Source organism: Pongo pygmaeus, chromosome 12 (genome assembly GCF_028885625.2).
Source record: "Pongo pygmaeus isolate AG05252 chromosome 12, NHGRI_mPonPyg2-v2.0_pri, whole genome shotgun sequence".
NCBI classification, from domain to species: domain Eukaryota; kingdom Metazoa; phylum Chordata; class Mammalia; order Primates; family Hominidae; genus Pongo; species Pongo pygmaeus.
In genome coordinates, this window is record NC_072385.2 from 110,830,474 (window position 1) to 110,851,211 (window position 20,738).

Genomic DNA, 20,738 nt, shown 5'->3' on the forward strand with positions numbered 1-20,738 from the left:
AGCCCAAAAGCTTCTTAAGTTGATAAGAAACTTCAGCAAAGTCTCAGCATACAAAATCAATGTGCAAAAATCACAAGCATTCCTATACACTAACAACAGACAAGAGAGAGCCAAATCATGAATGAACTCCCATTCACAATTGCTACAAAAAGAATAAAATACCTAGGAATACAGCTAACAAGGGAAGTGAAGGACCTCTTCAAGGAGAACTACAAACCACTGCTCAAGGAAATCAGAGAGGACACAAACAAATGGAAAAAACATTCCATGCTCATGGATAAGAAGAATGAATATGGTGAAAATGGCCATACTATCCAAAGTAATTTATAGATTCAATGCTATTCCCGTTAAACTACCATTGACATTCTTCACAGAATTAGAAAAAACTGTTTGAAAATTCATATGGAACCAAAAGAGAGTCTGAATAGCCAAGACAATCCTAAGCAAAAAGAACAAAGCTGGAGGCATCATGCTACCTGACTTCAAACTATACTACAAAGCTACAGTAACCAAAACAGCATGGTACTGGTACAAAAACAGACATATAGACCAATGGAACAGAGTAGAGAAGTCAGAAATAAGACTATAGCCATCTGATCTTCAACAAACCTGACAAAAACAAGCAATGGGGAAAGTATTCCCTATTTAATAAATGGTGTGAGGAGAACTGGCTAGCCATATGCAGAAAATTGAAACTGGACCCCTTCCTTACACCTTATACAAATATTAACTCAAGATGGATTAATGACTTAAATGTAAAACCCAAAACTATAAAAACCCCAGAAGAAAATCTAAGCATTACCATTCAGGACCTAGGCACAGGCAAAGATTTCATGACAAAAACATCAAAAGCAATTGCAACAAAAGCAAAAATTGACAAATGGGATCTAACTAAATTAAAGAGCTACTACACAGAAATAGAAACTATCAACAGAGCAAACAGACAACCTAGGAATCGGATAAAATTTTTGCAGTCCATCTATCTGACAAAGGTCTAATGTTCAGAGTCTACAAGGAACTTAAAGAAATTTACAAGAAACAAACAAATAACCCCATTAAAAAGTGGGCAAAGGAAATGAACAGACAATTCTCAAAAGAAGGCATTTATGCGACCAACAAGCATATGAAAAAAGCTCAACATCACTGGTCATTAGAGAAATGCAAATCAAAACCACATTGAGATATCATCTCACACCAGTTAGAATGGTGATTATTAAAAAGTCAGGAAACAACAGATGCTGGTGAGGCTGCAGAAAAATAGGAACACTTTTATACTGTTGGTGGGAATATAAATTTGTTTAACCATTGTGGCAGACAGTGTGGTGATTCCTCAAGGATCTAGAACAAGAAATACCATTTGACCCAGCAATCCCACTACTGTGTATATAAATCATTCTACTTCTGTCCAAAGGAATAGAAATCATTCTACTATAAAGATACATGCATGTGTATGTTCACTGTAGCACTGTTCACAATAGCAAAGACATGGAATCAACCCAAATGCCCATCATTGATAGACTGGATAAAGAAAATGTGCTACATATACACCATGGAATACTATGCAGCCATAAAAAGAGATCATGTCCTTTTCAGGCACATGGAAGGAGCTGGAAGCCATGATCCTTAGCAAATTAACGTAGGAACAGAAAACCAAACACAGCATGTTCTCACTTATAAGTGGGAGCCGAACAATGTGAACACATAGACGCAGGGAGGGGAACAATGCACACTAAGGCCTGTCAAGGGGGGAAAGAGGAGGGAGAGCATCAGGAAAAATAGCTAATGCATACTGGGCTTAATTCCTTGGTGATGGGTTGATCTGTGCAGAAAATCACCATGGCACACCTTTACCTATGTAACAAACCTGCATATCCTGCACATGTACCCTGGAACTTAAAATAAAAATAAATAAGTAAATTGGTGTTTTCAATCATATTAAATGGAAATTTATTGTGGTAAAAAGGAAAGAGGCCATCAAGATAATCTATTAGGAACATTCAAAAGAGTTGGCTCTTCTTTCTTAATACGAGTGCTTATAGAATAACTTTCCAGGTTAATAAAAAAGTTATTTACTCTTTCCTAAAATATTACAGATAGTTGACCGTTTATGAGAGTACAGGTTACTTCACAAAGAGATCATTTAATGATTGGAATAAAAGGAAAGATAAAATATAAAGAAAAATAGGTTTGGGGTTTCCATAATGTAGAAAATACAAGAAAGATTAAATCTAGTTTCTGAGTGCATATAAATATTAGCATACAAAGCAACCAATGATAAAATATCTTATGTTTTACGGGTTAGGTATAATGCCCAGCAAACCAAACATGCTTAATAAATTTTAAGTGGTATCAACAATATTCCCTTGTGGCTTGACAGAGAGTTAATGTTGCCACTTTGGGAAGCCTTATTAACCCTTTAACTGGTGATTTCATTGAGTGAAGAGGGAAAAGGTTTACTGGGCATCAGTAGTGTGGTGGAAATAATGTTTTCCCCTACGGTGAATAGATGTCTGTCTCTCATTGGGATAATCGATTCTAATATTATTAAGCACAGGCCCAATAAATCTGTTCTTGTATTTTTCTGATACAAATACAATATACCTACCACTGCTCAATATCTTTCATATGTGAAGTAATAAAGCTGATTCGATACGAAATCTTGTACTTTACATGTAAATTGGATTGCTATGGGCCATTAGACTTTTTACATAAATAATATATTTTGTTTAAAAGAAAAAAACTGTGTTCAGTTTAACATTCTGAAAGTTCATAATGTGCGAAATCACATTAGCAGAGTAAATGGTGTCGGGAAGGAATCTGTGGCATGGCCAACAGAGGCATCAAGGGGAAAGGGGCCTTAACTTCCAGTAAAACAACTTCTGCTGCCGTGGGTGATTTTAACAAGATGGCTGCCAAGAGGTGAAAGCTCACTAATGTCAGGTGTAATTAAAAACCTTAATTCCGGAATCCTCCTCTAAAGCATTCACAGTGTACCATGCCCAGGGGCTAAAGCAGAGAAGCAGAACCAAGGTAGCAAATTATTTGCCTCTTTGAGAAGGCAGCAATTGCTACACAGAAAGGTGATGACATATTGAGGCCAAGTCTGGCAATACAATATGATGTCACAGGCCCCAATTTTGTTATCAGATAATAGCCTTCATTCTGATAGGTCAGTATCTTATTCCTTGGCTTATTTATCTCCATTATGCACAAAATCTGCAAAACCAGAATTCAGGAGACAAACCTTGCCCAAATGCATTGCACTATTTGCATCTCGGCCTCCTTTGTAACACTGATCCTCGTGCTCTGCCACAGCTGTCAAAGTAATGGCTTTTTTTTCCCTTTTTATCTGGGTTGGCTTTATTCCCAGATTCCAAATGAAAGAGACAGCATTTTACTTGACCACCCCATTCCAACTGTTAAACACTGTGCCTTCAGGCTCCGATGCTCTAATGGTCGATTCAAGTTGATAACAGTCTGTCCAATTTCCATTTTTTAACATTCAGCTTGCTGAAATTGTAATATTGTGAAAATCCGAAGTCTTCAGGACCTGACTGAGAATCTCTCTGGATGTCAACACATAATAATAAACAAGGGGGAGAAAAGTATTGCCAACAGGCCTTCACATTTGTAGAGCTTGGGTTAGCTATGTGGCCTAGCCAAGTTTGCTTAGAGTCGAAGTGGATGATAGATCAACTAGTCTATCAATCAGGATGTGGAATGGAGCCACTCACAGTGTGGTTTACATCTGTAGAAGGCAAACATCCTCAAAAACTCATTGAACCACTGAATAGCATATGCATTTCCTTCCTCACCTGCCTTACCAAGCCATCAGTCCTTCTTGCTCTTATTAGAGATCCTTCCTTAACCTGTTTGGCAGACTCATAATTTACAGCTCCTAGACTTTGTTGTTAGGGTCAAAGGGTCACAGGGATACAAATCTAATTGAAATATTTTTGGAAAATCTGATTTCTCAGTGGATTGGACTAAAATAGTTTGACACAATCTCTTTTTTCAAACCGAGAGTGGTCTTTCTTGGACCTTAGAAAAGCAAAACCAAACCCAGAGATTCTGAGATGGATTTGTAGACCTGTAGAATTCCAAGATATGCTGTTTGATTCCAGTCTTCTAAGTAATGGAAAAAATAAAAAAAAATTCACCATGAGCCGTACTCCCTCTATTTGTAGTATGCAGGCTACTCAGTTCCTTTCATTATACTAGTCAGCTTGCCTTTCTTAGCCACGCTGAAATTCTTTCTCTGAACGTGAATGATCTCCCAGAGTTCTCATCTTTGGTAGGATAGTCTCATCTTTTTCAATCAATTGCTCAGCTCCAGGATGCTTTTTTTCATGTTGGGGAAGCAATTGCCCATTTTCTGAGTCTTTGCTGCTAAAGTAAGTGCAGAAGCATCCTTCAGACTCTGCCAAATTTATCAGTGCCAATAAATATGACAGTTCTGGGAATGTGGCTTCAATCTCCCCTTCTAGCCAGGCTGAAATGAAGACTGGGGAATTTGAAGGGCCAAATATTTAGTCCTCTATGTTATTAGCACATCACAGAGGCTGTGCTTACTTTTTTTTTTTTAAGACAAGCAATTTTTATATCTACTTCTTTTACACAAAAAAACTTTACGTCTAAAACAGATATCGTTGCTTAAAAAACAAGTTTCACTCCACCTCTGTCCAGCAACTTGAACTCTAACTCCCACCCATTTCATGTCTGTCCCGGGGCCCTTCTTTACAAGGGAAAAGCCATCCATAGTTTGTTATATGCAACTAGATAAGAACATAAAGAAATTTGACATCAAACATTTGAAATAAAAAAAAAAGATAGGACTCCAGAATTTTTCTCTCTCCTAGTTTTGAACTATGATGATAGTAGAAAGTCTGCCCCACAGTTTATAAGCACTGATGATATTTATCTTTATTGTTCTTTTTATTCCTGCTATTGAAGATGCTAGTGCTTGATGTTTATTGCTGGAATGTTTGTAAATTCCTGGAAGCTCATACATCAGACAATGTGTGTAACTTAAAGAGAAGAAAAAGACTCCATCTTCCGGGACTGTCTTTATTTCCTAGAACTATCTATCGATATTTGCCTGGTAGAAGCTTTAGGTCACAAACTTTCTGCCTCAAAAATCTGTTTCTCTCTACATGTCTGCCATAGTCTCACTGATTTTCTTCTCCTTCTCCAGAAACCCTTGAAAAATCCTGGTACTTTAGATAATAGTAATAATAGCAGCAGTGAACAATTATATAGCACTTTATCATGTGCCAGATACTCTTCTAAGCATATTGCAAGGATTAAGTCATTTAATCCTTGTGGCACTCTGTGAGGCAGGTACCATTATTCTCCCCATTTTACATAGATGAAGAAATGGGTTTGCACAGATTTGTTACCTAATTTGTCCAAGGCCACATAGCTAGTGAATGGTGAAGATGAGATTTAAACCCAGGAAGTCTTGAGGGGAGAATCTTCTGCTTGGTTTATCCTGGGGATAAACTTCTGAAGACCTCCTGTTTTCTTGGCCTTTCGGCCTTCTGCCTTGCTGTGTCCTTGAGTGTCTCTTTTCTCCTCCCTCTCTGCATGGTATTTTATTTTGATTGGTTGCTCAGACCCCTTATCCACAGAAGCCCATATTCGGCAGACGCAATTCCAACTGAAACCCTGTCTAGGCCTTATCCTCAATTAAGAGCCCATTTCCATTCCAGCTGGGATGTCTGGGAAGAGGTGCTGTTCAGAGCCTGGTTTTGGAATTACCACATGATGTTTGGGTCTTCTGGGTGCCTCCGAGTTGTAGCATTTCCCCAGTTTCTGTTGGGTGTGCTCATTTGGGAGGAGTTCTGAGGATCCCTCCACATGCCTGGTAAGATGTAGACCTTGGCTAGAGTATGAGCTTTGTGTTCTGTTACTTCAAAAAGATCAAAAGCCTCTGATCTGGATCCATCGCTGAAGTGCATCCTATAGTTCCTTAAGGTAATGCTTAAAAATGCAAAATGAGTGGGAAAGAAAAATTACAATAGGAGTTGGGAAAAAAATAGAAAATAATTAGACTAATAATTAGAAGAAAGCAAAAAATAAAGTCTGTTATGCAACGTCTTCTAAATTGGATAATTTATAGGAAAGTGCTTGAAAGGCCTACAATGCTCTCCAGTGGGAGGTAACATTATTATGATAATTGTTGCGTTTGTTTTATTATTCTCACCTTAGGATTATGGTTTCTGCCAAAGTTGAACATGGAAATAAATCAGTAGGTGGTACAGAATTCCTGAAGGCCGGGTGCTGTTGAACAACCCACAGGCAGGGAAGCTGTCTTCTTGGGGCTCCTGCCTATCCAGTGAACATCCTGAAGATCCAGGGAACAATCAGTTCAGTCCTGATGGAGCAATCAGAAGCTGAAGGAAGAAACCCACCTGTGCTGTAAACCAAAGAGGGGAAGAATTATCAAATCCAGGCCACGTACCATCAGTTCGAACTGAAGGGAAAAGATACAGGCCTCCTAAACACGGAACAATTCCAACCTGACAAAGGGCTTAGAGAGAATCAGAAACACTCTTGCAAATATAGCAGAGAAAGAGGCGAGGCTGGAGAAAAAAATAGGCCAAGTAATAAGTGCGAAAGGGGATTGAAGCTAGTAATGACTCAAAAACGGCTGAGCTGCCGAACCTATTTAAAAATCCTCTTAAAAACAGAAGCAGAGAAGAAAAGAATCATGAACGGAAGTGGCACAGGGATGACCTTGAAGAATAATTAAACCTAAACCAAGTAAGGGGCTATTTTGCAGCTCCAAATATAGAGAAATCAGTGTTGGATGGCAGGATTCTGAAGGCATTAAGGGAGCTTGTGCTCTCTAAGCTAATTACTTCACACATTTACAGTTATTTTGGGGAAAAGTAATAGGGATCTAAGGATGCTAAGAAGAGAAGAGAATATAAAAGGTGGTTTCAATCTTGAACCACGACAGAAGGCTTATGAAAATGCAGTGCAATATGGCTGATGTCAACATGCAATGGGGGATGTGAAGGAGGGACCCTGGCATCCAGAGGGTAATGGGGTCATTGGCAAGAACCATGATTGATTTTTTTCGAGAACAAAGGAGGTCCAACAATTGATTTTTTTTCTTGTGCACAGGAGTTGGCTGAATGTTAAAAGATAGCATAAATCTTTGAACTTTACTCACACATTTGGCACCAGGGTTCACATCATTTATTTCAAAGCTGAGGTAGCTTGGCTATATGGGCCCTTGCCAGATGGATCTGGAGTGTCTGGAAAACTGCGGCAAAAGACAAGGCAGTGGCAGCTTATCCTGCTCATGGCTGGATGGGGAGTAAATTATCCTGGTGAACGAAAGCTTCAGATGATTCTCAAATAGAGGATTCTGAAAGAGTCTCTGATAATGTGAAGTCCTACACCATGAGCTTAGGAAATTGTAAGATGAGATTTGGCTGAGGGCAAAACTAGGTGCTGTCTTAGTAATGTCACTGTGCTTGAGAAGATTCTTACCTTTGATGGATGACTGGATTGCATGAATTCTTATGTTCCTTACATATTTGATATTTTATAGTGCTAGGAATAGTGGTTGTCATAATTTTCAAAGAGTGGAAAGAAGGCAGGCTAACCAGAGGTTAAGTTGGAATCCCAAGGGAAGAGAAGATTTTCTGGGGTACTGAGGAATGCAGACCCTTTGATGCTCTTCTTTCTTCATCTTATGCTGCGCTTCAGTTCCAAGACTAAATATGCTGTTTCTATTGCCCCTGCCATCTTGGAGCTTTGTACTTTTAATACCATAACCCATAACCCATCTGATTCATGCATCCTCCATTGTTATTCCCAACTTGAGCCTTACTTCATTTTAGGTAGAATCTTCCCTATGAGAGTGCAGGGTAAATTAAAAAATTATACAGAGACAAAAAGGAATACATAATCTAGTACTTTTATGGCTTGATTTAGAAAGCCTTGTTGACAAAGCTACGTAAGTCTGTAGTATTCTGAATGGGTAGAATGACAAAGTGATCAGAATTGATAAAATGAAAGAGGCTGATAGATGACATAAAATGTTCTGACTCATAATTCTCCTGAAAGCCCTCTCCCTGTATGACGCCATTGCCCTGGAAGCTCCCAGGGCGAATTTATTTTCCATTTTGCAGATGAGAGTATTGAAACACAAGTCAAGGGACTTCTGGTTTCAGCTCTTACATGTAAACAGTTTGGAAGTCATCACTCTCATTCCTACAAGAAAAAAAGCTGAACAAACTGAAAATCAATGACTTTTCTTGGGCCCATCAGAGAATTAGGTCACAGAACAAACCAGCACTTTGAAATCTAGAGAAACAAGTGAATATCAAACAAAATCACAGTTGAAATCTGCTTACCTGGAGGAGAAGTCAGTTAAATGGTAATTGTGATGAATTGCTTGAGGCTGAGTGTGGACTAGTATCAAAATGAAAAACTCCTGGGGTCTACAGTCTTAGCAGGGATCCTAAGTTTTTCTGGGTTTTGCCTCTGTGAACCCTACTAGATTCTCACAGTAAAGAGCCAAGAAAGATCTCTCTTTGGCTCTGGCAGGCAGGGATGAAAAGTCACCATTATGAAATAAATTCAAAGCATCTCCACAAAAAAAAAGCCTACTTTCCAGGGAAAAAGACTTTAGCAGTGACTTATCTCACCTGGAGGGAGGACATTTACTTGGCTTCAGCCGCCTCTAGACTTTCTGTCTCACCTAAGTAGGGGGGAGTAGCTAAAAACACTTGTGAAAGTCACAACCCAGGGACACAGAACCACTGAAAGACTGAGATTTAATCACAAGATTATGGAATGCTTCCCTTCCCTCACATCTTATTATTATACCAACAGGGCTCCAGTATAATCACAGTGGATTACAGCTGAAAAAACCACAACATGCAAACTTCATCTAAGATGGAGTTATTAGGGAAGCCCAAAGACAGCAGAGGAGACAAAAACAAGGGCATTGGAAAAATTTAAAGTCTCTGCTATCTACAGCTACAGCACATATTAAACACAACCCACCTCTAAGCCAGATTAACATAAAACTTCACATTTACCCATTTACCTCAGTTCCTATTGCCCCATACCTCATGTCTGGCTTTTGCCTGAACACCACAAGGTATGCTAAAAAGGAAGAAGAAAGAGTCTGAAGAAACAAAGTAAGCATTAACCAGACTCAGACACAAAACATGTTGGAATCATCAGATAGGGGGTTTAAAATACCTATGATTAATATATTAAGGGTCCTAATGTGAAAAGTAAACATCGTGCAAGAACAGATTAGTACTATAAACAGAGAGATAAAAACTCTGAGAAAGAATCAAAAGGCAATACTATAAATCAAAACTACTATACCAAAAATGAAGACTAATTTTATTTTTATTTTTTGCTTTTTATTATTTTTTTAAGTTCCAGGGTACACATGCAGGATGTGCAAGTTTGTTACATAGGTAAACATATGCCATGGTGGTTTGTTGCACCTGTCAACTCATCACCTAGGTATTATTTGTATAAATTTATGGAGAACAAGTTTAATTTGGTTACATGCATTAATCACATAGCGGTGAAGTCAGGGCTTTTAGGGTATTCTACACCTGGATGTCTAACTTTCTTGCTAGACCTGGGAAATTTGTGTCATTTATTTTGTTAAATAGGCTTTCTAAACTTTTTAAATTTTTATTCCCCCTCAGAAATACTGATAAGTTACAAGTTTATTTGCTTTATGTAGTCCCAAACGTCTCTAAGGCTGTTTTCATTCTTTTTTATTTTTGTCTGGCTGGATTATTTCAAAACCTGTCTTGAAGTTCTGAAATTCTTTCTTCTGCTGCTTCTTGTCTATTGCTGAAGTTTTCAAATGTATTTTGTGATTCTTTCAATGAATTTTTCAAAAATTTCTGTTGTGTGTGTGTTTTAAGATATATATCTCCTTGGTAAATTTGTCATTTATATGCTGAATTGATTTTTCTAATTTCTTTGTGTTGGTTTTTGGATTTCTCTTGCATCTTATTACATGTTTCAAAAATAAATATTTGGAATTCTTGTTTTTTTTTTTTTCTTGAGACAAGCTCTCACCCTGTTGTCCAGTCTGGAGTGCAGTGGTGTGATTACAGCTCGCTGCAACATTTACCTCCTGGGCTCAAACGATCCTCTCATTTCAGCCTCCTGAGTAGCTGGGAATACAGGCATGCACCACCACACCGAGCTAATTCTTGTATTTTTTTTGTAGAGACAGGGCTTTGGCATGTTGCCCAGGCTGATCTTGAACTCTTGAGCTCAAGCCATCTGCCTGCCTCAGCCTCCCAAAGTGTTATGATTACAGTCATAAGCCACTGTGCCAGGCCTATTTTGAATTCTTTATCTGACATTTTGAGGATTTCTTTTTGGCTAGGATCTACTGATGAATAACTGTTCCTTTGAGGGTGTCATATTACCTTGCGTTTTCATGTTTTTTGTTTCTTTATGTTGATATAGGCACATATGGAGCAATAATCACTTCTCATTTTTGAATTTGCTTCGGTTGGGGGAGTGTTTTTTCTTAAAGATGTGACTATAATGTTGGTTGGGTAGGCAAATAGATAATATAAACAATCCTATAGCTATTAAACAAATTAAATAGTTAATAGCTTCTCAAAAAGAAGCAACAGGCCCAGATAGTTTCAGTTGTGGGTTCTACCAAGCATTCAAGGAAGAAATGATGCTAATTTTTCATAATCTCATCCATAAAAATAAGAGCAGAGGGAATACTTTCCGAATCATTCTATTAGGCCAGGATTATCCTAATACTAAAACCAGATAAAGACATTATAAGAAAGTAAAAGTGCAGATCAATAGTTCACATTAATATAAAAGCAACAATCCTGAACAAGATATTAGTAAATTAAATCCAGCATTGTATAAAAAGAATTATACACCACAACCAAATAGAATTTATTCCAAGGCTATCTCAACATTAGAAAATTAATCAATATAATCAACCATCTTAACAGATAAAAAAGCAAAATCATATGATAATATAAATTGGTGCCGCAAAAGCATTTGGAAAAATCTGACAACCGTTTATGATAAAAACTCTCAGCAAACTAGGATTAGAGGGGAACTTCTTCAATTTGATAAACAACATCTACAAAAACCCTACAGCTGACATTTAATGGTGAGAAACGGAATGCTTTCTCCCTAAAATCAGAAACAAGTCAAAGATATCTTCCCTCGTCGCTCCTATTCATCTTTGTACTAGAGTCCTACCTAATGAAATAAGAGAAGAAAAGAAGATAAAATTATACATATTGGGCAGTAAGAAATACAACTGTCTTTGCTCCCAGATGACAAGATTGTTTATATAGAAATTCCTAAAGAATTGAAAACAAAACAAAAACTCCTGGAACTAATATGTGAGTATAGCAAGGTCGTAGGACATAAGGCTAATATACAAAAGTCAAATGCTGTCCTGTACACCAGCAGTGAACAATTGAAGTTTGGAATTTTAAAAATCAATTTACATGAAGTCAAATGCTTATGTATAAATGTAACTGAATGCATACAAGACCTATATGTGGAAAACTATAATATTGATGAACAAAATCAAGGAAAATTAATAATTGGAAAGATACTCTGTGTTTATGAGTTGAAAACACAAATCAGTGGACAAATGAGAGGGCTGGGACTAAACTCCATTTTCAGATTTTTAAACCAGAAAAGAATTTTAATTTGAGGAACTTTATTTTGATGCCTTATTAATAGGAACAATTTTAAACAATTCATCAATTGATTAACTGTATAATTTGTTTATATTGTTGCTGTTAAAATGCAATGCATTCCTCAGAGCAAAAAATTCAAATAGTTTAAAAGGTGATGAAAAGTTTTTCTCCATTCTAAGAAGAAACTACAGTTATCAATGTCTTGGCTGTGTTTCCAGAAATGTTCTAATCATACAGAGTCTTTCAGATGGTAAGTCAGAATCTGTGGCTAAAGAAGTTAGAGAGAATGTTGACTGTTCCATTTGTGAGATCTTTATATACCATACATACTTGTGAGCTTTTACTTTCTTCTTTGCATTGTTTTTAATTTTTAAAATAATACTAATTTTTATAGTTCACTAAAAGGCTGAATTTTGTAGTTAACATGTAAAGTTTCTGGTTTCATTTGCCCTCTATTGCTTTTGTGCAAATAATCCAAGAGTGAGGTCAGGGTTGGTGAGATTTGACCTCTTCTTTTTGAGTATGCATTGAGTATCAATGTTTACGTGGAGTTTGGAAGGGAGAAAATATCTGGAAAAGAGAGAAAACAGGAGAGAGGAAAGTACTGTTTCTCTCCTTGTCTATCTCTTGCTTTTTCAGGACTGCTTAGTGGTGTGCAAAGGGGTGTTCCCAGGTCTTAACATCTACCCTGTGGATATCACTATTTTGGAAGCCTATTAGTAGCAGCAGTTAGACTCATATAAGTTCCTAAGCCTTTAAAACCTAGGACTGCAGTTTGGAACCTGAACCTGTGTAATTGTCTATGGTATGATTGTGGATGCGGAAGTTCTGCATTTTTAAAATGTTCTCTCTGCCTCTCCGCTCAAAGTCTCTTAGTCTCCTTCATTCAGCAGCACCAGTGTGAAATGAGAAGGCAAATGTGCAGAGAAATCTATCACACTCTTATGCTCATTATTTTCACCGCTGATACCTGGCACTAACTAAAACCAATTCCATCTCCCTATTTTCCATGTTTCTAATTTTCTGCAAACCCTCACACATATTGCAGATTTTAGTAGGCAAATTGCATACCATGCTAATGAACATAACAAATCAGTTCAATAAGCAGGAGCTTGATATGCAAGAGTAAGCACTGTGATAACACTGTTGCATGGAAGTTGCTTTGATCGGTGTTGTAAATGAGGCCTTTCTCATGGGGGTTCCATGTGCTCTGAGGTTGAAGCGAACGTGAACCTGTCCTCTGGGTCACACCACCAGCATCAGTGTGCGGCCCTTGGGTGTGGTGCTCTGGACTGAGGCTAGGGCTGAAGCTAGGCCTGGGACAAGGATTTGGAGAAGGAGAGAAATTGGAGAATGGCTTCCTGCTGCCCTTGAAGGCTTAAAATTTAGGAAGGGACACAGAACATTTGTATAATCTTACAAGCATTATCTTAGTGGAAATCAAATAATGCAATAGCCCAGAGTACTTTGAACAGTGCCAGAGTCTGTGTGGGAGTAAAGAGAAGCATTGGGGATGTTACCGGAAGATATCACAAGGCATAGGGTTATCCATGGTAACTTTTCAACTGTCATTGGCAAGCTGTTCTCAATTCACTATCTCGAGGCTCCATGGAACAAGATCGTGTTCCCAGATGCTCTCTTTTGGAGTCCAGCCAGATATGGCCACTAGCTTTGCTCAGAATTAGCTCAAAACTTGATGTCCTGTCTGAGATACTTTGGCTTAGTGACATTTCCTGTAATGGGACACTCCCTGTCTATACAGTCATGCGCAACCCACTGACAGTAACTCCAGGGGGAGTCTGGTGGTTTTGGTGTTTACCCCAATAGGCTTGACAAACAGCATGTCTCTTCCTGGCATATCTTCCCTTTACTGGTTTTCATCTTTCCAGTGCTCTTGTCTTGGAGAAGATAATATAATTGTTATTGTTGTTTCACATCATTTCTTAGCAGAGTAATTGTTGTGTTTCCAATGCCTTGAAAGAATACCTTAGATTGCCCTGAAATAGTGTGATCTGAGACAAGTTGTCTATCAAATGTGTGGATGTGTGCAAGGGCAAGCTGGGTGAGTCAGATGCCTCCCATCACCAAATGAATCACTGGAAAACTTATTAGGAACTGTCCAGTGGCAGGCTTAAATATATTTACTTGACGTCACTTGGTTCTTCTGACTTTAGCTTGCTTATTTTGGAAAGAAGGAGTGTGGTTCTGGGTGCTGCCAGCTGTCTTTGTCTGCTCTGGGGAGTGCATAGACCTGGAAGTGTTGATCTGTTATGGTACATTTGCATAGTGCAAAGTTGGGAGTGGTCACGGAGCCTGATGGTATCTGAAGGATTCTGCAGCCTCCAAGTCAGAAGCAGCCCTCTTAAGTCTTGCATTAAATAAGGCCCCATCTTATAAGGAGGAAAATGAGGTGAAGCTGAAAATACACAGATTTAGTTAGCTTACCCAGTGTCCCATCACTAGAGTGTATCAGAACAGTAAAAACACCTATCCTGTCCCCATGTGAGATGTTGATCTAACTTGGTGACTTTTTGGAAGCCTTCCTTCAGTGCAGATTCATTTCAAAGAGCTCATCTCAGGCCTGCTATCCTTAAGGAGAATGTGTGGGGCATGGAGGCTGCTTAAATCACCACTGAAAACATTTGAGGAGTAAGGGAGTAGTTTTGACTCACTATTCACCTTTCTCCTTCTTTGAAGAATACACAGATTTCATTAAGTTCACCCACACATCCACAACCCCTTCAATGCATTTATCATATCAAGTTTTCATTTTTATCTGCTGGCATAACCCAATGTAGGCCCATATTTAACCATCCTTATTGTGTTTTTCTAATTATACATTTTTTTCTTTGCCTCCAAACTGTCTTTTTAGGGATATGGCTTAGCTGTTTCTTTATGTTTTAAGGTTACACTGGGAATTTATTTTTTTCCTCTTCATGGCATCAATAAAGCTAAACTATATTCAGTACCAAATACAAAGATACAGCTTTGTTGTTCCTTCACTAAGATCTTCACCCTTGCACTAATATAGTTTGATTAGGACAAGTTCAGTTCTGTGACAGTCTTTTTCACATATCTCTCTGGGACCTAATTTTGATCTCTATAAAACAGGGATAGTTATGAAGCAGATGGGTCCAACCACCTCAAGGCTGTTGTGAGGACAAAAGAAGTTAATATACATGAATGAGCTCCCAAAGACCTTACATGGGTCCTTTGAGTAGGGGCATTGACACTTCTCTTTTTGTCCCCGCCTTCTGCCCTCACCCAGTCTCTCCTCTCATACTTCAGCCTCAGATGCATCATTGTGCCTCTGAAATGTTTCATTGCCACACTGCATGTATTAGTTTACTATTATTTACTTATCTATATTGTACACCAGACTCTAATAAATCTGAGATCTTTGCTTTGGTTTCTCTGTATTTGCATTCACGGAGCAACTGGATTCCCAATTCTTAAATATTTGTTGAATAATTGAGTTATTGTTACCACCTGTAACTATGTGAAATAAAACCAAATATTTTTTCCGTATTTATTAGGTCTGAGATAAACTATGTCTTGTTTTACATAAAAATCACAAGAGCCTCATGATGTTGATGTTATTAACATCTCTGTTTTATAGTTGAGAAATTGGAGGCAATTTGCCTAAGGACAAAGAGAGCAAGTAATACTGGCTAAGGTGGGATTTGAACTCAGGAAGTATGACTTCAGAGCCTTCATGCTTAAATAGCATACTGAGACATTTCTTGGGAGCAACAGTGGGATTTGCAGTTATCCCAGCTGCTGGCTTATCTGAACTTCAGCCGGCTGAAGTCAAGGGACCAGGGAATCTTAGAGTTGAAGTCCTCACGTGTGATGACTTATCTGAATGCTCCACACATGTGACTGCTTCAGCCATTGGAATTGCGTGACCACTGAGCAGATTCCAGAACATGTTCTCAGTGGTGCACATCAGATAGGTCTTAGTCTATGTCCAGATGTGCTCTTTTCTGAGTGAAGTTTGTATTTTTTCTCTAGAATTTCTGTTAGTCGAATAGTATCAGATTGCTGGAGATCTTTTTATTTGCTTTTGTTTATTTTAGTTCTATCTGCCTGAAGACATACTACTCTTTGGTCTTTCCTCGGGATGGGTCCTCTGTAGCAGACATGTCTGCAACACCAAAGTACTTGTTTCCTCCTGCCTTCTCCTCCCTACATCCAAGTCCTTTTTGTTGTAAAGCAAACAAGACTGTTATTTTAAAACCACTGGCTCTGAGATGTGTCATCTTAATTTTCATCTTGACTTTCTTCCCTGCAGTCCTTCTATAAGCTAGAATTAAAAATTAGATATGTTTTGGAAATATGTTTAGAGTTAGAAATAAGGTGTTCTCTTCCTTGTACTTTGAGCATTCCTCAGCCTTCTTTCCTCTCTCTTATCTGTTTTCTGACTTTGTAAATTGTTATGTTGTAGTGGCTGCTCTATGACGTAGTCTAACTTGTAATAAGGATGTGATGTGTAGTTGGAATGGCAGGTTCTGCAATGAGGTCACTGAATCCAGGACAGGTAAACAACATGTTACTTGTCTAACTTCGAAAAATCCTTACAAATGCTCAATTTTTCTTGCCAGAGTTGATCCTCATTACCACATTTTCTTATTTACCAGGATGGGCGTAGGCTCACTTGAGGGAGAAATGCTATCCTGGTTAAATATATAGATAGACAACTTTTTCAGGGCCTCATAGGGCAAAAGAATGCTTGATCTGGATGTTTCTCTTTACCTTAGAATCATGTACCACTGTGGCCAGAAATCTAGAAATCTATTTTTTTTATATTGGAAGTCATTCAACTTTTTGAAAAGTGATGTACAGATCCTTGAGCATTCCCTGCTGCCTCAACTCTCTCCCTGAATATGGAGAGCTTGGAGACTATCTACCTTGTAGATATCCTCCACCAAATATTGCTCTCACCAAAACATAATTGACCCACTCCTGCTTCTGAGGCTTTGTTAATTGAATTATCATCCTGCAACACTTACTCCCATTTTTTTCTGACTGCATATCCTATTATTTAAGCTCAATCAAGGTGTTGCCTGCTCTCAGAAGCCTTACCTGACAAAGAAAGTAAACAGTCCTCCTCTGTATTCTGATAGTTCTTGCTCTCTGTAGCCATCATCTAGCATACCCTTTTAATTAGTTTTCTTCATGCTTAGTATTTTCCACTAGATTGTAAGCTCTTCAAGGCCAATGGCTCTGCCCTTTTCAATCTTTGTATGACCAGAGGCCTTCTAGCACAGAGATTTGTTTATAGTAGGTGTGAAATAAGTGTGTGATATTGGTTGATTTATGAGCATGCCCTCTAGTACAAGACATATGGAGTTCATTGGCTTGGTGCTTGAGTGTCACCACCCCCACACCTCCACCCTTTTCTCCAAGTTATCCTCTTGGCCTGGCCCAGATGAAGCTGTGGAAAGGAGATAAATCATCCAGCTCCTAGGTCAGACAGCTCAGAGACAAATGAACACAGCAGGTCGTTGCCACTATAATGATGCAGTGGCTGTTTTGTTTGCCAGTTTCTGGACAACAATAGATTGCCTTCCTTTTCTTAACTTTAATTCCATTTCTCATAAGCCTGAAATTGCAGTTGCTTTTTCCAACATTTTTCCCCCCCACCCTGCCCTACTTCATGTCAGTGTTACCTTAACTAACATTTTTATGGCTTGAAAATCAATTCAGCACCAGATATAAAGACATTCTCTGTCTCAAGCCTTTGTTCTCAGCACTAGCCTCAGCACCCTCCGTTGGCCCAGTGCTGTAGCTTCGAACCTGCTTCAGGGTCTCTAGTCTCTGATTCCTTTTTTTGTTTGAACTTTTGTTAGATCTGCATTGATGTTTATGAGATAGACTTTCTCTTGCTCTCCTTTCGTTGATTTATTTTCAGATGACATAATCTTTGTAATTATGAAGTTGAAAAGATATTGGTTTGAACAATCCTTGTTAATCGTAAGCCTCACTTATTTTACCTTTTTCAACTTAATGATCTTGGAAGACGGAAAAGAGATTCTGGGCTTAAAGCGGGAGGTTTGGAAAAGATTTCACTGGTTCTCAATGGCCAGGTGCAGAGAAGTATTTAAGATCCTTTACCATAGAGATTCAGATTATTTTGTCAGTTCTTTCTTTAGGCCAGCTATGCTGATCTTTAAATTCAGCACCATGGATAGAGGAGATTAGGGGCAGGGATGCATGAAGCAAAACCCTGCCTGGGGAAGTTTTAGTAGCACACAAAATGATTACTTTTATTCTCAGGAATGGTCTTATGAGTTGAGAAGCCCTATACAGGACACCTTTGCTGCCCTAAATGAACACCTGAGCTGAAATAAGTTTTACTAAAAAGCATTCACGTCGAAATAAAAATATTAAGATTTGAATTCCAGTCTTTATGTTTCCTAGGTACATGACTTTGTGCCTGGTAAACTTTCTAAGAACCAACTTCTGCTGTACAGATATGTTTGGGAAACTACTACCCTGAGAAGATGTAGAGTGTACTCTAAGTTGAGTTTACATTCTGGCTCTACTCTTTACTTTGGGATCTTGGACAAGTTACTTAAATTTTCTATGGCTGTTTCCTCATCTTTTAAGAAGGTGAAAGGGGTACTTTATTCAAAATGTTGATGGGAGCCTTAAGTGAGATATTATATGAAAAATTCTTAGGAGAGTATATGGCATACAGTAAGTGCTACATTATCATCACTATAATTAATAAAATTACTGTAAAAATTACATGAGATAATGTATGTAGAAAGTTGGACAGGGACTAGCCATGCAATAATTCTGGTTATACTTTCTTTTCTCGTTGTTGATGTTTGAAATCACTCCATTCCTTTGCATTAAGCATTGACCTCAAAGACTTATAGCACCCTTGGAAGAGGATTTATTCTCTTGTACAACTGTGTATGTTTGAATTAGTTCATCACTTACTGTGGGACAGAAAAACATAAACGTTCTGGGTGCTAGAGCTAGGGAGAGTGGGCCAGGGAAGAAAGGATAAAAGATTGCTATACTGTTTTCTGGTTTGTTGAAGGGGTGAGTGTAATTTAGAGAATTAAATGCTAGGAGTCCTCTTCATGATCCTATGCAAAAGGCTCACCATCCACACATCATAGCTGCAGGCTTGTTGTGATTTGCTATATGAGACTCTGGAATCTTATTGAGAATGGAAAAGAACTCAGATAATATGCATAGAAATCCAGAAGCTCAGCCTAATGATCTTGGAAATTGTGCCTCTAAACAGGGATCCTTTTGCTTCATTTATTCATTTATATATTCACATACTGTACATTAATTCATTTATACTCAATAAGCATTTATTGATAATTTACTGTATCTAGGCATAATGTTAAGGATTATAGCAGAGAAATATTATTTAGACTAAAGACTGCCATCAGGCATTGGGGAACACAAAACATATATGAAAATCATTAATTAAGTGGATCAATAAATATTAAGTATTTAATATTGTGTCTGGCAAATAATTGGGATTTAATATTTGTTAGATGAGTTTACTGTAAGTTTTTATTATTTATACTATCAAGTTTGATGAGTTACTGTCTACATATGGGGTTTACAGGAGGAGTGAGATATTGCTGTCTTGGGGGCTGAAAGGAGATGTCTTCAGAAAGGAGGTTGCATTTGAGATGGGCCTTGAGGCAGGGGTATAACTTGGTCATGGACAAATGGAAAGGAAGTGGGTCTCTAGCTGAAAGATATGGTGTGAACCACAAGGCAGTAGGAAATCATAGGGGATTGATCATGAAAAAATACCAAGTACTTTGAAGTGGAAGAAACATTATGTACAAGTATTGAGAGATGAGACTGGGAAGGTAGGTTAGAGATTTATCTTGGTATCTTTGAGTGCCAGGCTGCAGACTTTGGGCCTTGTGGTGTGAGTGAAGGGGTATCATTCGAAGTTTTATATATATATATATATATTTATTTATTTATTTATTTATCACTCTGGATGAATAATCAGGTCTTGATCTGTTTTTATAATAAAAAAAATTGACAGCAGTCAACAGTAACACCATAGTTGCTATTCTTTTTAATGAAATTGTCCTGTGAGAATTCCAGGTATACAAAATGAACCCACCTAGTCATCCAAATTTTGGATAATAATCTCTTGATTTGTGATTTTCTATTTACAGATTCAGCCATGTCTTCTTAGGATCCGGCATCCAAACCTGGACCAAAGACCTCGGATCCTCAGCAATGGGGGTGCATCTGGTGATGGTGTTCATGCTAAATTTGTGCCAAGAGACACCTGTACTTGTGGGAGAATTAATATTTCACTTCTGTTTAGGTTTCTCATCTGGGAGCTGCTATCACTGAATACATAAAGAAATTGAGCCTGTATGATTTCAATCTTCACCTTCTGATGCTGATGAAACAGGATTCTATGCAGGTGAGTGGGCTGAGGAGCCATGAGGTTAAGGGAAGTTCTGTGGGATATGAGGGGATCCTTTACTCCATTTCCTGTTTTCTCTCCTCTTTCCTCTTTCTCTTCTCCTCTTTCCTCTCCCCCCCGTCCTCTCCCCTCCCCTCTCCTCCTCCCCTCCCCTCTGCTCTCCTCTCCTCTGCCTTCTTGTGTTAGTCAGAGCTCTCTAGAGGGACAGAACTAATAAGATAGATGTATATATGTAAAGGAGTTTATTAAGGAGTACTGACTCACAGGATCACAAGGTGAAGTCCCACAGTAGGCCACTTGCAAGCTGAGGAGCAAGGAAGCCAGTCCAAGTCTCAAAAGTAGGGAAGCTGACAGTGCAGCCTTCGGTTTGTGGCCAAAGGCCTGAGAGCCCCTGGCAAACCACTGGCATAAGTCCAAGAATCCAAAAGCTGAAGAACTTGGAGTCTGACGTTTTAAGGCTGAAAGCATTCAGTGTGGGAGAAAGATGAAGCCCAGAAGGCTCAGCAAATCTGCTCTTCCATCTTCTCCTGTGTGCTTTATTCTAGCCACACTGGCGGCTGATTAGATGGTGCCCACCCAGACTGAGGTTGGGTCTGCCTCTCCCA

General features: G+C 38.5%; 1 long non-coding RNA gene across 1 annotated transcript in view; it reads left to right on the top strand.

Annotated features, from left to right (window-relative positions):
• LOC129030306 (uncharacterized) overlaps positions 1-20,738 on the top strand; it is a 180,332-nt gene that overhangs the window by 87,696 nt on the left and 71,898 nt on the right. The window contains exon 2 of the long non-coding RNA XR_008500613.1: positions 20,029-20,130. This is a non-coding gene — a long non-coding RNA (uncharacterized LOC129030306). The remainder of the gene's footprint in view (positions 1-20,028; positions 20,131-20,738) is intronic.